This window comes from Loxodonta africana, chromosome 13 (assembly GCF_030014295.1).
Source record: "Loxodonta africana isolate mLoxAfr1 chromosome 13, mLoxAfr1.hap2, whole genome shotgun sequence".
In the NCBI taxonomy this organism is placed as follows: Eukaryota; Metazoa; Chordata; class Mammalia; order Proboscidea; family Elephantidae; genus Loxodonta; species Loxodonta africana.
The window spans coordinates 95,209,548-95,219,148 of record NC_087354.1 but is presented as its reverse complement, the minus strand read 5'-3'; the positions used below and the strand labels follow the sequence as shown (position 1 = coordinate 95,219,148).

The 9,601-nt window shown below is 36.7% G+C and overlaps 1 pseudogene; it reads right to left on the bottom strand.

The window, feature by feature from the left end:
• Positions 1-3,726: 3,726 nt before the first annotated feature.
• Positions 3,727-4,666, bottom strand: LOC100673553 (olfactory receptor 4P4-like; annotated as a pseudogene).
• Positions 4,667-9,601: the final 4,935 nt, after the last annotated feature.

Genomic DNA, 9,601 nt, shown 5'->3' with positions numbered 1-9,601 from the left:
TGGTCTACTTCTTCTTAATGATTGTTTTACCTTTCTGTGGCTTCAACGAATTAGATAACTATATCTGCTATGTCTATACTTTGTTGAAACTGGCCTGCACTGACACAGAAAAAATTGGTTTCTTAGTCATTGCCAATTAGGGTCTGATGGAACTGGTAATCTTCCTATTTTTGATGGCCTCTTATGTTATGATAATGTATAATTTGACAGCACACTCTGCAGAGAGCCCCTGTAAGCACTTTCCACTTGCAGTTCCCACGCCACTGTTGTGATTCTGTTTTTTGCATCTGTCCTTTTTAATTATAAGACCTGCAACAACTTTTCCAGGAGATAATGTGTTTATATGTTTTTACACAATTATCAGCCCCATGCTCAACCCTCTTGTCTACCCCTTAGAAACGTGGAGATGAAAATGCCATAAGGAAAGTGTGGTGCAATCAGATGTTTGTGGAAGGGAAGCAAATGATTTGCAGGACATTTGAGGGCTAAACGAGATGCAAATTGATTATCATTTCATGGTAACTCCAGACCATGTAAAAAAAAAAAAAAAAGCCAAGACTTGAACTATAGCTTGCCATCAGTGGAGTTCCTCTTTCAGTTCCTTTCCTAGTTTTTATTCTTTACTAGATTTTAAATTCCATGAAGATAGGGATCACGTCTTTTTTATTTCACTGCACTTTTCCTAGTAACAAGCAAACTTCATTACATATATTAGAAACTCAATAATTACATACTGAATTAAGATATGAATATTTTATTGCATAACTGTGGTTTTCATATACTACTGTAATCATCCACATATTTTAGTAACACATTTGGACATTAAACATCACCATAGTGTTGATATTTATTCCTCTTCACTTATTTTGCCACTTCTCTATATGCTCGCTTTATATGGCTACAACTGTGGGCAAAAAAGGCTTCTCCCGTGGTCCAATCAGCCAGCGGCCAAATCAGCCAGCCCAGGCGCTGAAGAATCAGGAAACCCAGCACTGGGCCAAGGCTTTGGAGTGACTTAGGTTTACTTACATATTGTTTTCCGAGTATTACAACAGAATCTGCATATATGATAAGCCTGTTATTCATAAGATCTGTTCTTACAGGAAAAACGGTCAACCGACATTAAAAATAGTCAAATCATGCACACAAACACACACAAACATGCGCTCTAAGATAAAATTTCCTACTGAAATTCCTTTTGTTTTTTTTCAAAATGTTCTTTAGGTGATTTTGAAAAAAGCTGGATGGCAAAACGTCCTGACCCTGCATGCCCCTTTATACATTTAAAAACCTATTTTAAAGTCTTCCATCTTAAACTGTTTTTACAAGTTTTCATAACATTAATCACTATGTAATTTTATAGCAAACAAACATAACTCAAAATACTGAATAGTTGCAATAAAAGGAATTCAAGTCTCGCAAATCACAGGCTAATGAATCCTCTGTCCCCCAGGATCTCTCTATATAACCCCAGGACTAAGACATATGTACCCATTTTATAAATATGTCTCTTTGTTAGCTTGGGTGATTTTTACAATATAGTTATGTTGTTATAGCAAAGTCACATCTTATTGATGGAAAATTAATATACCTGCTAATTAAATGTTTTCTAATATTCTAACCAAAATGTCACTAAGTAATTATATGAATCTCCAATTTCCTCTTTTTCCAAAGCCACAGATGAGGCTTAATTTCAAATATCAATTATCCATGGTCACAAAGCTAGTAAATGGCTAAGACGTGATTCAACTGTCCAGCCTGCAAGACACTTAATCTATCAGAGGTGTCTGACAGCTGAAATTCCCAAAGAGCAGAAAAACATCTCACATCTTATGCATACTACAGCACTGGGTGGGATGTTGTGTAGAACATAATTCCCCATGCCATCTAAATCATTTCCCTTTTTTCTCTTACTACTTTTCCAAAGATTCATAGTTATTTCTCACAAGTTCAATATTCCTAAAAATTGCCTCCATTGTCCTGCTTGATGTGTCGTGGATGCTGCTACTCTGACTGGTTTGACTTTCAGTCTATATGATTAATGAGGACAACGCACTGGAAACAAACCCATCAAAATAAATAATATTTTTAAGTAAAATATTTCATAAAGCTTATAGTATTTTTGTTGTTATTGAGGATATACACGGCAGAACATATACCAATTCAACAATTTCTACATGCACAGTCCAGTGACACTGATTGCCTTCTTCGCGTAGTATAACCATTCTCACTCTCCTTTTCTGAGTTGTTGCTCCTCTGTCAACCTAAACTCACTGCCCCCTAAGTTTCCTAGCTAATATTGCAAGCTGATGCTGTCAATTTCATCCAACATATATAGATCTTAAAAAGCAGAATGCTCAAGGCAATTAAATGAAAAATTTTAAGTAAAATATTTTCACTTATGATCTAAATTCAAGTTGAAAAAATTGTAGAATAATGTTTGACAAAATATGTGGAGTACACTTGGTAATGTGGATCTGTGAGCTACAGTTTCTCATATAGAAATATAAGATGGGCTTTTTGTTTGCTCATTTCTTTTTTGTTTTTGTTGTTTTTTCTTTACTTGATTACTTAACTGCCTCTCGAGTTTTTAGTTGGATTTTAACAAAAGTTTTAATCCTCTTTCAGTTTATTCATCATTAAAATAAAGCAGATAATTAAACCACCATTTCAAAACTAGGCTTTCTGTAGCTTTAGGAGAAAAATGTTCTCATAAATACCTTGTGCTGATTGAAATAAGTTATGATGATGCTATATTATAAGGTTACTTAAACATGTATGAAGATAAGTGGCAAAATTTTTGTGTTTGTAGCTCTTTTTGTAGTTCTTAGATTATAAAAATATTTTTAAAGTACGAAGGAAATCCAAATAAAATATTTGTGTTCAAATCTTTATTTAAGTATCATTTACAGACACTAGTAATCACAACAGTAATAAAACAATGTTAAGCAGTTTCATTTGCAAACACAATACTTATTTTCATCATTATTATTTAGTAAAAATACTTTCAAATTTTCTATATAGCCATTATTTCTTACAAAAACAATATTTTATTGTTTTAACACTACATATATATATATTTGTTTTTAGTGTTTCTTCAGCAAATTGGAAAATCATGAGCTAAATGAAAAAAGTGGTTCTAAATTTTTGATCCTCTTTTTTGGATGGGAAGTGCAGAGAGAATAATAGGCAATATATCCACAACCAAACCAGTGCTGTCACGTAGAAACCCACTCTTAGTGACCCTACTGGCCAGAGTAGAATAGCCTTATACCTTTTCCAGGGCTGCAATCTTCACAAGAGTAGACAGCCTCATCTTTCACCATTGGAGTGGCACTGGGTTTGAAAAACTGACCTTTGGTTAGCAGCTGAACGCTTAACCAGTGGGCCAATATGGGCCCTTTAAATCTGGGATGGAAGATACCAATGGAGCATAGATAACTTTGGAGATTCACTGGAACCAAAGCAAAGAGAGATTAGAAATGTGGGCCCTGAAAAGCAACCTATGTACAAAATCCAAAGAAAAGAATAAAAGTTGAACTCAAATTTGCAGGAAAATTGTCAATAAGAAACAAATTAGTAAAGAAAGAAGAAGGTAGTTCAAGGTAAATTATAGTATTAATGAACTGATGTCGGTGCCTAAGCTTATGTCTCTCAGGGTCAGTTCCTACTTTAATGAACTTAAGATGGTGCAAACTCACTTGGATAGGGTGTGGAATGAGGAGTAGATGTGCCTTTCAGTCCTTTCTCCTTCCAGTAAAAAGTGGATTCTGGCTCCACACTTTCCTCATGGCATTCTTCATCTCCAAGTTTCTCAAAGTGTAGATCAGAGGGTTGAACATGGGAGCAATGATGGTGAAGAAAAGAGCAAACACTTTATCTTTTGGAAAAGTTGCAGCTGGTCTAATATAAATGTACAGGATAGGCACAAAGAAGAGAACCACAACTGTTATGTGGGAACTGCAAGTAGAAAGTGCTTTCCTGTGGCTTTTGGCAGGATAGACCCTGATGGTGTACAATATCAAGAAGTAAGACAGCATCAAGACAACAAAATTCACCAAACCCATCATGCCTGAATTGGCGACTACCAGGATCCCGACGCTGTATGTGTCAGTGCAGGCAAAGGATAGACATCGCAGAAGTAGTGATCTATTTCATTGGGGCCACAGAAAGGTAAGTTGATAGTGAGGAGACACTGCACAAAGGAATGCAGAAATGCCCCAGTACAGCAAGCAAAGACCAATACATAACACTTCCTCCTGCTCATGATGACAGTATAGTGCAGGGGTTTGCAGATAGCCACGTAGCGGTCATAGGCCATCACTGTGAGGATGAAGATTTCAATTCCCCCAAAGATGTGCATAGAAAAAAGCTGTGCCATGTAGCTAGCATAAGAAATTCTGGTCCTTTCTTTCAGTAAGTCAGTGAGTAGCTTGGGCGTCACCGTTGAGGTATAACACAGGCCTGAGAAAGCAAGATGATTAAGAAAGAAATACATGGGTTGATCTATTAGCTGACTGCAAGTGATGGAAATGATTATGAGCAAGCTTCCCACCCAAATAGCTATGTAACAAAATAAGAATAATAGAAAGCACAAGCTTTTAATTTTCTTGCTCTGGGAAAGTCCCAAAAGTAAAAATTCAGTGACATTATTGATATTTTCCATGGTCTGATGCAGTATATTCTCAGAGAGTGTAACTGGAAAAAAGTGACAAGTTAGCATCAGAAATATTCACTAAGCATAGTGTGAATCAGAGTACAGTAGTAACAAATTAAGTTATTCAATCAGCTTTCCTATACTGATTCATTCTAAACCTGTACTTGCAGGTTTATCCTGTAGCTTACCATTCTAATCAGGTTACTTTAGAGAGTGAAATGGAGTGATAGCAATAGTTATAATAGTTCAAGACATAAATTAAGATTTACACTCGCCCTATGTATGGGATGCAAAAGTGAGCTTAGAGAGAATGCGTTTCTTGTCTTGGAGCAGCTTGCCATCTTGATAGGTTGAAAAAGAGCCAGGGTGAAGTGTGCTATTGTAGGTTCAAATCCTGTTTTTATTTAAAATTTTGATATTACTTTTATCGTGCATTTTTGCATCATTTTTAAATATTTCATACACCCTTTTAGCTCAGTAATGAAGACACACCACAACTGTTATGTGGGAACTGCACACGGAAAGAGCTTTACTGCAGCTTTTGGCAGGGTAGACCCTGATGGTGTACTATATCAGGAAGTAAGACAGCATCAAGACAACAAAATTCACCAAACCCATCATGCCTGAATTGGCGACAACCAGGATCCCAGTGCTATATTTGTCAGTGCAGGCCAGTTTCAGCAAAGGACAGACATCACAGAAGTAGTGATCTATCTCACTGGGGCCACAGGAAGGTCAGTTGATAGTGAGGAGACACTGCACAAAGGAATGCAGAAATGCCCCAGTACAGCAAGCAAAGATCAGTACACAACACCTCCTTCTGCTTATGGTGACAGTGTAGTTCAGGGTTAGACAGTCTCATAAAAGAAAATAAAACTAAAGGGGCAAGTACTAGAAGGCAGGAGGGGACAGCATAGCTGCTAAAAGGGAACTCAGTGTCGAGAGGAGAGTGTTGACATGTAGTGGGATTGGTAAACAATGTCGTAAAACAGTACATATACTGTTTAATGAGAATCTAGTCTCTTCATTAAAAGAAAAAATCATCAAAATATTATTTATCTTGATTATTAAATTGTTTGCATCTAGGGTAAGCACCACCTTCGACTCATGCTAAGCCTGACCCTGTGTTGAAAGCTTAATCTTTATTAACAACATTATGAAGGACAATAAAAAAATACGATAGCCTTTGAAGCCTAAGTGACGATGATAGTTCTTCTATTCTTGGAGTTATTCTAGGAACTTTCATGTTAGTTCTTCCTGCAATCTGTGTTGTTTCACTCAAAAAGCCAAAGCAGAGATAATTTTTCCCAACAGCTTCCAAGTTGTCTCCTTTTACTAGTACTAATTCTCCGCTGAAGCAAGTCCTTCTTTTTTCAGTACAATTCACCTGTTCTCTCTAGCACTCCTTAAATGTATTCCATGTTGGTGCCCAGGAGGCTCTGACAATAAAATGTCTAAACCCACAACATCATGCTATTAATTACCTACTGTATGCTTCTCACACAAGTAGTAGCAAAATAGGAAGGGAGCAATGAATCTCCACTTTAGCTCATCCCTCAATTTCTTTGACTTGGGCCTCTTTTTCTCTACAGTTATCTTTTCTCGTTTACCTAAAATGCAAAATGCAAGCCACTCACTTCGTTCATCTATCAACTCCAATATCTCCTCTAATAATCCCCCTATATGCACTGATTACAACCATTATTTCCTTCATGAATTTCTCAATATTATACCAAAAAAAAAAAAAAAAAAAAAAGCTTTATTTTGACATCTGCCTCAGGACAGGACAGGAATCAGTCAATAAATTTTACTTAAATAATGAGAAGTTATTTTTTGAATGTTTATAAAACTTGTAAAAAAGACAGCAAATCACATTTCAAAAGGATTAAAATCAATATATTTAAAGAGAAAAAATTAAATCTGTGTTATCTAGATATACTTATATGTGTATGTATATTTCTTCTGCTTGATGCAATGTTTACTCCCTACAGGTTGATTGAATTTTCACTTACCAGGCGATTAGATCATAAATAAATTCTTTTAGCTCTGAGTCAAAGGCAGTGTTCAGAGCTTACAGTGCAATAGGAATAAATGCTTGCAATCCATGCTATCCACACTAAACATTAATAAATTTCACCATCCAATCAGCCTTGGTTGGTCCTGGGTGTAGGACTTCACTGTATTCCCTGAAGACAGGAATATTCTCTCCAGATTTGTGTAATAATAGGAAATAAACGTCATCACCAACATTTATATTGAAAATGCTTTTTTTTTTTTCCTATCGAAAAGTTGTATCCTTTGTGGTCTCGGGGGTGGAAATTACATATAAGTTTGGTGTTTAATTTTCCATGGAATTTAAAGTGAAATAACTGAGATATAATTATCCCATTCCTTGTTCTCACTTTTTTTTTTTTTTTTGTGGGAGGAGAGATATCCCAAAGGAAATGGTGGCCAGATGTGCCACTGAAATTGGTTTTATGCTTCTCAAGTTCTGAACACACTGGTATGTCAGGGTTAATAATTCTTTATACCTTGTGGATTTTGATCACAATCCAATGGTCCATATTCATTCAGTCTTGATAGGCCATAAAGCAAGTACTTTATGTTGTAACTAATTCTGAGGAACCAGTGGGGTGTAAGGTCTGAGCAGAGACAAAATGGAATGCCAAAGAAAACTTAGGGCAGGGAAATTGAACCCAGGATTTAAATTTTGGTTTGCCCCACAATAAGTTGTTTGAAAAGTGAGTGGACTACTTCCTATGTGTTATTTCAAGTCCAAATGGCCACATTTTTCACCAGGCCCTACAGTGGCAGCCAGTTCCATGCAGGTGCAAGCTTACAGCCCTTCTGCTTGCTCACCCCTGATCAAGAAACTCCTGGTGGTGTCCTTGGGCTTATCTGACAGAAGCTTGGGATACTGCAGGCACCCACAGGACATCTGTGGAAGAACAATCCAGAAGTATGTGGAAGTTACAGCCTGATTAGCCACACTTGACCAGTAAGGACAATGGGATCTGATACATAAATGTGTCCCCTCTTTGTCCTCAGGCAGACATTCTGAGATAAGTTTCGTAAGTTTTCCGAAGGTCTCTCAGAAGAGATGTCTGTCACCTACAGCATGGCCAACGACATCATTCATCTTCATTTTGGCCCTATTTCCTTGCCTCCTTTATTCCATATGTCCCATATTCCTGCCACCTGGGATCATTTTCCAAATAAACCACTTGTAGGTAAGTATTGCCTCAGGCTCTGATTGTAGGGAAACCAAATCTACTTCAAAAAAAAATTTCGTTTTGGTTTAGCGCACCCTCTCTGTCCACTCAATTTTTGTTTAGGATTGACAGAGTTGATCACCTTTTTCTCCTAGATGTCTTCTGTGCCTTGAATTAAGTGGTAGTAAATCAACTCCTCATAGTGACTGAAGTCAGAATCAATTCAACAGCAAAGGGTTTGTTTTTTTTTAATCAACTCCTCATCTTACCTCCTTTGGAGTTTCTGGCTGAGGTCACGTGGATCTCTCATTGCCTATCATTTTAGATGCCCTCTCCTTGCCCAGGCACACTTTGCCTTTATACTAACAGTCTACTCTTCTTTTAAAATTCATTTCTTCCCATGGATTCTGTACACCTGCAGTGACAATTAAAAAAATAGTTTATTCAAATTTTGTTTTAATATAAATACCTTTCAATAAAAATAATACACATTGTAGACATTTTAGAAAATTCAGATGTTTATAGGGGGAAACATGTTACCTAAAATATTCCAAATTAAAGGTAATATTTTTGACAATTTATGTTTCAGGGAATTTTTTTCCTAACTTAGATTTTAATTTTAACATACTTCATAATGTACAAAGTTACATATGTCCACAGTTGTTATTAGTTGGTGCCAGTTGACTTCAACTCATGACAATCTTTTGCATAACAAAATGAAATGATCCTTCATGATCTTTAGTATGTATGTATGAGCTCAATGTTGTGGCTATGTGTCAGTCCATCTTATTGAGGTTTTTCCCTCAATTTCATCGGTACTTTATCAAACTTGATGTTTTTTTTCAGTGCTTTGTCTTTCTTGATGAAGTGTCCAAAGTAATAAACAAAGTTTTTTTCATTTTCACTTGTAAGGAGCATTCTAGTTGTATTTCTTCTAAGACTGATTTGTTTGCAGCCCATGGTATATTCAGTAGTCTTCACCAACACAATTCAAACTCATCAACGTATCTCCTGTCTTACTTTTTCATTGTCAAGCTTTCTCGTGTATGTGAAGCACTTGAAAATACCAAGGGTGGGTCAGGTACACCTTGGTCAGCAAAGTGACATCTTTGCTTTTTAATGCTTTTTAAAAAGGACCTTGTTGCACAGTGGTTAAGAGCTTGGCTGCTAACAGAAGGACGGCAGTTCGAATCCACCAGCAGTTCTTTGGAAACTGTGGGACAGTACTTCTCTCTCCTGTAGGGTTGCTATGAGTCGGAATCTACTGGATGGCAATAGGTTTGGTTTTTGTGACTGATATGCTCAACACAGTACATAAGTGGTTTTTTGAATGCTGCTTCCATGGAGCTCCTGGGTGGCACAGATGGTTAAACATTTGACTACTGTGAAAAATAAGCAAAGCTCACCAAAATATGAACGTAATATTTATTCTGAGCAATTATTCTGTATTCATAGCTGGAGGCTGTATGGATCCCAGAAAAAGCAAATGGCTCCAAGAAGCTAGCTACCGTGGAGCTTATAAAGAGAACAGGAGGGAGACATGCAGAAGATTAATCATTGACTAATCTTAACATGATTGATTGAAGCCTAGCCCCCACCCCCTTTACTGAGATCAACTGCTATCGGTTTATTTCTGGCCCATCTGCTAATATTTTTGCCTTCCAACCACCTGCAGGCAAGAGACTTTTTGAAATTTATATTAAGAGGTAATGGTTTGTTGACTATTCTTTTC